We start from the raw sequence: 8,601 nt of genomic DNA on the forward strand, positions 1-8,601 counted from the left end.
TAGCATTTAAGCTATAATTAGATTTTATTAATAAAATAGAGATCTACAGATTTTAAAAATTATTCTTAACAATGGTCTCAATTGTGTATAAATGGGTATTTTAGTGAATAGAAGTGGTATTAACGTAAATTTTAATTGTGTAGAGAAATTAGATGAAGAAAAAAAGACAAGATAAAATAAACAAAGAGTGTGCATATAAATACACTTGTTTGAAATTTATCTTTCTGAAGAATTTAAGATAAAAGATTCAATGGAGTTTGTATACAAGCATGTTGCTATGCTTTGACGCTTACAAGCAACCGGTGTAGAGGAAGAGAAAGCAAGGGTAATCTCTTTCAAGATTGATAAGACTGTTGGAATTATTTTACCACGATCTTAGATCTACTCACAAGTATGTTGATTTAACAACCTAAATATGAACTTCTTAAACGATAATAAATTAAACACATATAAAAATAATAAATCTTACATTGAGTGCAGCGGAATAATATGTCTCCTCCCATTCAGATCTCTAACCCTTGATTCCTTTCTGTCGCAGAGTATAATCAAGATCTGAGCCTGAATGTCCTTCTTTGTTGACTCTGAATTCTACACAGTCTTCCTCAATATGATTGAGGTATTACTTGATGTGTGTGGGCACTACTCTATTACTTAGAGGGATGTCGAAAACAGTGAAGAAAGAGAGAGAGAGTGGTAGCTTCAAGAGTGTTTCAGAGAAAGAAAATAATGCAATAAAGTGTGTCTGAAACCTGAAGCCTTTACCTTCTATATATAGAATACAACATAGGGTTATGGTTGAATTACATGGCATTAAAAAATAAAAAATAAATGAGAAAAGGGAAGCAAAGGTGGCCGGCCATAGCATTGTGGAAACAAGCCTTCCACTTTTCCAACTTTCTTATTTCATCATTTCTAGTTTCCCATTTTCTCAAAGATTGCCACTTCTTTCATTCAACCACATAAATGTCAAATCTAATTATTTAATAACTATAATTAATTATTAAATAATATATATTGTCATTTATTTTATTTATTAATAAAAACTAATCAAAATTTTTCAATTAATAAATATACCCTGTAAATTCTCTATTTATTGTTTTACCCTTAATAAGTGATAAATTCACAAATAGACATAGTCTAACTTGTGAATTATAATTGATTAATTAAAACCAATTAAATGAGTCTTACAAGCAATATTGTCTCAACTAGTGTGGGGACCATGGGTCTATATATCCGAGCTTCCAATAAGCAGATCAAGAATTTACAACTTAAATTCACTGACTTATTAATTCTTCGTTGAATCCACGCATAGAACTTAGAATTGCACCCTCAGTTATATAGAACGCTCTATATGTTCCACCATATAGACACGTCATTAGTTATCCATTGTTATAATCTTAATTTGATCAATGATCCTCTATATGGATGATTTACACTGTAAAAGAATTTAATTACCGTAACACCCTACAATGTATTTTATCTTTAAAACATTTAACCCTGTATAAATGATATTTTAGCTAAGTGAAATGAGTACTCCACCATTTATTTTCGTTTGGTTAAACTCGAAGGAAATCATCCTTTACTTTCTATTCGCCAGATAGAAGCTATAGATTCCATATTTATGTTAGCGCTCCCACTCAATTGCACTACCGTGTTTCCAAAATGTACGTATCACCCTGACCCAAAAGTAGGCTTAACTAACAAATCAAAGAACACGAATAATACTCTTGAGATTGAACCTAATCATATCAGGATTTAGATCATTTGATCTAGAATCAACTAAGTGATATTGAATTAAATAGATATTACGGTAAGTTTAATAAATCTATATCAAAGTTCAATATCGGCCCATTCCAATGCATACTCCATGCATCCAACCTAAGTTTACTTTAACCAATGTTCTGGAAAGAACATAGCATTTCTTCAAATGCAAGTAAACTCTGTTGTACATTGTCATATCAGTGAAGCCCAGTGTTCTGATAAATCTAAGAATTTTTATTCACATAGTCATGTTTATTTTCCACTGTGTTGACAACACAATAAACATGACCAAGTATGTAAAAAAGGTTTGAATGAATTTATAAATTAAATAGACAAACAATTGATAAGATGAACCAAAACATACACAAATAAATGAAAAATACTTCTGTTATTTTATTGATATTGAATAATCTGGATTACATTGAAATAAAGTTATAGTTAGGACATAAACTCCAACAAAGACATGCTTGATGGGACTAGACGCCTTCTTTTCCTCTTTCCTTCTCTCTATCCGTCCCGAGCTAATAGCTTGGGTGAATGTATTTATAGAGGTAGCTTATCATGCCTCTTCAAGGTGAACCTTATCTTCTTAATAGAATCAAGTGGCAGTTGCTTTCACCTTTATGCATTCACACTTAAACCCAGGTATATATTCATCTCAGGTTTTGTGCGGCTACCATTCATGTTTTTTGTTTTATACACAACTATTTACTATTTCACTTCTTATACTGTTACTATTTTATTTGCCATTGTCTGTATTTAAAGAAAAAAAAAACGCTCAATGTTTTTTCTTCATACAGACAATTTTTTTACTGTTCAAAGTTGATTACTCACCTCTCTATTTTTTTTACTACGTAAAGGGTTGGTGTTCCTCCTGTCCATAGATCATCATGCTCTTCTTTCACTTCCATGCATCACACCAATCTTTTATTGCTCAAAAATGATTATTCATCAGTCTTTTCACTTCCATGCATCATACTAATCTTTTTTCTGTTCAATGTGATTACTCATCTCTTCAACTTTTTACTACGTAGAGGCATGGGAAGGAAGCTCTTCTGCCTATAAATTACCACATTTTTCTTTTATTTACATGCATTTCCTTCATTCTTCCTATGAAACCTCCTTTTTGCCTCTTTTTTTTGAATATCAATCCTGAGGTATGTCTTCTAGAGGCCACAGTTCATCTCCTCACGCACACAACATAAATCTCATTACTAAACTAAAATAACTCCCTCCTGATGCTCTTTTGTACCTTAACGATTTGCGAAATAAAGTATATTGTTTGGAGCAATCTCTTTCTAATTCAGAGGATGTTAATCGAGAACGAACTATGGAATGTCATGATCATATATGTCAACTGGATGGCCTAACTGGTCGTGTTGAAGAGCTGTCTTTGAGAACACTGTTTCTCAGAAACGAACTACTGCATGCATCGACTATTATTTCTAAAAAAAATGCCGAGATGAGGCGTGTCCTCATCGAGTATGACATAAACGTGCATGTCCTTTGTGATCAATTTAATAGGGATGTGGAGATGTTAAAGACTGAAATCCAAATATGGTTCCGTCAATATTTGAATGCTATATTTCCTGTCTCGCTAACATCTCATCCTTAATAATCGGGGTACTCCATTTGATAACATGTATGTTGTATAGTATGTATATATATGTGTCAAAACTGTTTAGAATATTTAAAAAAAAAAATCATTATAACTCAATATTAAAAAATTTATGATCCTTTAAAACAAAATTTAATTTAATAAATAAAGATATGTCCTTTAATATAAAGAACATGACCAATCAAAATAGTCTAATTGATAAGTTTTATCTCGGTTAAACTTGTTTGAATAAAATTAAAAAAATAATTGACTATGACAATATATAATGTTTAAAGAGAGAATAAAAAAAAATTACAAATGACAATGTATTTATTTTACAGACAATATTTAGCTATAGTTTTTTTTATTTGTTTTTTTTTTAAAAAAAAAAAAAATTGTAGTAAGCCGAGTAATTCAGACATAACAATATGTAGTGTTCCTTCATATTTACTTTATTATTTTTTTATTTTTAAAACAAACATCTTTTTATCTTTTCCTCAAATAAATTTATTAAAGTGTTGTTATCTTCAACTGGTTTCTACATATAGTTGACGGGTATATTTAACAAAAAATTATATATTTTCTAATACAATATTTAGCCTTATTTTTTTTTATTTACTTTCTGTTTAAGTTTTGGAAGCATTATTATATTTGTAGGTTTACCTATCTATTTGTAGTTTATTACGTAGAAATTATTTTGGTTGGTTAAATTTAATTAGGGTTTGTTTATTTTATAAAATATATATACATATATTTAATTCATAATTATTTTATCTGTAAAAATAAATAGATCGTCATTTGTGAATTTTTTTTTATAGTGCGTTGGTATAACCCTTTATATCACTATTAATTCATAATTATTTTGTCGATAAAATAAATACATTATCATTTGTAAAATTTTTTTTTATATTCTTTCTTTAAACATTATTTAGTCATGGTAATTTTTTTTTTATTTTATTCAAACAAACTTAACCGAGATAAAATTTATCAATTAGACTATTTTAATTGGTTATGTTTTTTATTTAAGAGACATATTTATTTATTAAAGTAAATTTTATTTTGATGGATCACAAATTTTTAATATAATTTTTTTTTTAATATTCTAAACAGTTTTGACACACATATATATACATATTATACAATATACATGTTATCAAATGAAGTATCCCGATTATTAAAAATGGGAGATATTAGCGAGACAAGAAATCTAGCATCCAAATATTGACGAAACCATATTTGGATTTCAGTCTTTAACATCTCCACATTCCTATTAAATTGATTGCAAAGGACATGCACGTTTTCGTCATGCTCGATAAGGACACGCTTCATCTCGGCATCTTTTTTAGAAATAATAGTCGATTCATGCAGTAGTTCGTTTTTGAGAAACAATGTTCTCGAACACAGCTCTTCAACACGATCAGTTAGGCCATCTAGTTGACGTATATGATCATGACATTCCATAGCCTGTTCTCGATTAACATCCTTTGAATTAGAAAGAGAGTGCTCCAAATAATAATTTATTTCGCAAATCATTAAGGTACGAAAGAGCATTAGGAGGGAGTTCTTTTATTTCAGTAATAGGATTCATATTGTGTGCAAAGTGAGGAGATGAATTGTGACCTCTAGAAAACATATACCTCAGAATTGATATTCAAAAAAAAAAAATAAATAAATAAAGGAAAGTTACATGGGAAGAATGAAGGAGATGTATGGAAATGAAAGAAAAATGTGGTAATTTTTAAGCAGAAGAGCTTCCTTTCCATACCTCCACGTAATAAAAAATTGAAGAGATGAGTAATCACATTGAAAAAATTGTGTGATACATGGAAATAAACAGATTGATGAGTATCATCTTTGAGCAATAAAAGATTGAGTGTAATGCATAAAAGTGAAAGAAGAGCATGATGATCTATGGAGGAGGAACACCAACCCGCCACGTAGTAAAAATATAGAATGGTGAGTAATCAACTTTGAACATTAAAAAAATTGTCTGTGTGAAGAAAAAATATTAAGCATTTTTTTTCTTAAACACAGACAATGGGTTAATATTAATGAATAAAAAAAAATTGTGTGAAAAAAATAAAATAATAACAGTAAAAGAAATAAAATAGTAAATAAATGTATATAAAACAAAAAACATGAATAATAACTGTACAAAACCTGAGATGAATATATATTTGATTTTAGGTGTGAATACATAAAGGTAAAAGCAGCTACCACTTAATTTTTTTACGAAAATAAAGTTCACCTCGAAGAGGCACGATAAACTATACCTCTATAAATACATTCACCCAAGCTATTAGCTAGGGAAGGACAGAGAGAAAGAAAGAGGAAAAGAAAGTGTCTAGTCCCATCAAGCTTGTCTTATCAATCTTGAAAGAAACTTTCTTTACTTTCTCTTCCTCTACACAGGCTACTTGTAAACGTGAAAGCATAACAACATGCTTGTATACAAACTCCATTGAATCTTTCACCACAAATCCTTCAAAAAGATAAACTTCAAACAAGCGTGTCTATAAACACGCTCTTTTTTCATTTTATCTTTTCCTTTTGTTCTTCATCTTATTTCTCTATATACAAGCAAAATTTACGTTAATACCGCTTCTATTCCCTAAAATACCCATTTACATACAATTAAGAGCATTGTTAAAAATAAATTCTTAAAATTTATAGATCTCTATTTTATTAATAAAATTTAATCAATGCTACCGTAAACGTATACAAATAATATTCTGTCGAACTACTTAAATTTGTGTATTACATATAGCAATATACACACATAGTTTCATTTATAATTCATATATACATATTATAATATAATTACTTATAATTATTTATTACGTATTATATTATAAGTTTTTATTTATTTATAATTAAATGTTTAGTTAGAACTCTTAAATTCACGTTTGGCAGGTTAAGACTAAGTAATATTAAATATTTATTTTTGATATATATGATACATAAAAACAACTAATTCTTATATTTGAATGATGAGGTTTCTTTTGGTTACTTTGAGGTTGGATAGCTGATGTTCGAACTGTTAATTATTATTTTTCTTCAAATAAGTGTTAAAATATGATATAATTTGGATATCCATAAAGACTAACTAGGTAGTATAGCTAGTTCACTAGAGAAATAATTATCTTACAATAAGATATACAACTTAATAGCATCATTAATGATGAATATGATTAGGGATTAAAGTGTTAAAAAAAAGTAATGTATTATTATATTTAGTATATTTGAAAAAAAAAATATTATTTATTCTAAAAAATGTGCTAAATTTTATCCGTACTAAAAATTGTACTAAATTTAACATAAAATATAATATTGTACTAAATTTAATTTACAATAAATTTTAAATTTTTTTTTTATTATGATTCTATTAATTATTATGATTTTTTTTTTATTTACTAAAAATTAATTATTATAATTCATTTATTTTTATAACTTTGTTTATCTACCCATATTATTATTTAGACAATAAAAATAAAAATCAATATATTTTTGTAAATATTTTTAATAAAATATTAAATGCTTATCAATAATAATCATTATATTTTACATTTTGGTTATTGATTCACAATTTTGTAAATAATACACCAAATATAATATAAACTTATTTTTATGTTAAATATTATTACAAATTTTACATTTTGGAAATGGTGCTAGATCCTCTTACATCTCGTACCATATATATACTCGTCGACCCTGGTATAGACGGACTAGGCACGCACCTAAAGCCCACTTATTTTAGGAGCCCAAATTAAAAAATTATCTTTTAAAAAATATATACATATTTTTTTAATAATTTTTAAAAATACTATTTATCTTTATAGTAAAGGCTAAAAAAAAAAAAAATTTGCATATAGCCCATTTCAACTCAGGTCAGCCCTAATTCATATAGTAAAACTTTTTCGACAAAATCTATTAAAATTAAATAACAGACTTACATTTTTCTCAATATGAAAAAAAAAAGTGTTGAATCTAGTTATATCCTAGAAATTAATTTCGAGTGATAAAAATATGTGCTAATATTTTGTATACCAAAAACTAATGGTGTAAATACCAAAAATATGGATGGTGTTGTTCTATTCTCATATTCGTGTTATGCCTACCCGGACCAGCCTATTTTCTATATAAGTTTAAATTGGTACTCTATTTTTTTCAGATTTTATTTTTATAATTAATAAAATAATTACTATAAACTATGTATCTTTTATAATTCAATTATTTTTATCTAGTTTTTAATAAATGCCTTGATTTTTCCTTTTAGTTTTACCTTTTCTTTGTTTAGTCCCAATATTTAATTTTCATTTTATTCACCCATACCTCATATTCTTTTTTTAGGAAACCCATACCTCATATTCAATGAATATATCACTTTTGTTCTTTTATTTATTTCTCTTTTTTAATTTTCTTTTCAAATGGTTTCCTCAATAACCAAACCAGAAAGATAATTCGGACAGTTTTTTTTAAAAGAGCAAGACCCTTTTCTTTTTGATGTTTTCTTAAATGAAAGAGATTATGTAAAAAAATAAAACAAGAAATAACAAGACCAAAACCCCTAAATAAATAATCATCAAAATACTAACTTAATAACTTTACACAAAATCTGGAAAAAAAAATAAAATGACCTCTTACCTTCTTGAAGACCAAATCAATTAACTTCACAGAAAAAATAGAGACCGAGCTAATCAAATCTGATATCAAAAGAATCTTCAACTTGAATTCTTTCGATTCTCTTGACAGAAAAGTTTGAGTTGTTGTGAGATTGTACGAAACTGATCCATTCATATATATGTTGGTAGAGGAGGATACACACACTGCTTGTGCTACGTGTCTATAAATGAGATACTTGCATGCATTTACACGTGGCGCTATTCTAAGAAAAGGTTTAACAGGTGTTGAGTTTCCACTAACCCAAGGTGTATTTCTTTTAAAATTTGTCAACAGGTGTACCGGAGTGGACTGGATGTTATAAAAGAACTTCTACTCGTGCTGGATGTGCCATTCTATCTCTAAATTATTTATTTAAAAATTGAATATTTTTAGTTTTGATTATTGTTATTAAACATTTGTAAGACTTATAATTACGTATTATTTTATAATTAATTAGTAGTTATATATATTATTTATTAAATTAAAATTTATAAAAATTAATATTTAAAAAGATTTTTTTTTATTTTTATCCAAAAAAATAATAATATTACAAAAATAATTTAGCTGGCCAAATAAACAAA

At 27.3% G+C, this 8,601-nt stretch overlaps 1 long non-coding RNA gene across 1 annotated transcript; it reads right to left on the reverse strand.

Moving 5' to 3' along the window:
- Positions 1-2,425: 2,425 nt before the first annotated feature.
- Positions 2,426-8,323, reverse strand: LOC115697229 (uncharacterized). The gene is made up of 2 exons (XR_009688846.1): positions 8,003-8,323; positions 2,426-5,928 (listed from the first exon to the last, which is right to left on the reverse strand). It is a non-coding gene; the product is annotated as an uncharacterized LOC115697229 (long non-coding RNA).
- Positions 8,324-8,601: the final 278 nt, after the last annotated feature.

The sequence above is a fragment of the Cannabis sativa genome, chromosome 7 (assembly GCF_029168945.1).
Source record: "Cannabis sativa cultivar Pink pepper isolate KNU-18-1 chromosome 7, ASM2916894v1, whole genome shotgun sequence".
Classification (NCBI taxonomy): domain Eukaryota; kingdom Viridiplantae; phylum Streptophyta; class Magnoliopsida; order Rosales; family Cannabaceae; genus Cannabis; species Cannabis sativa.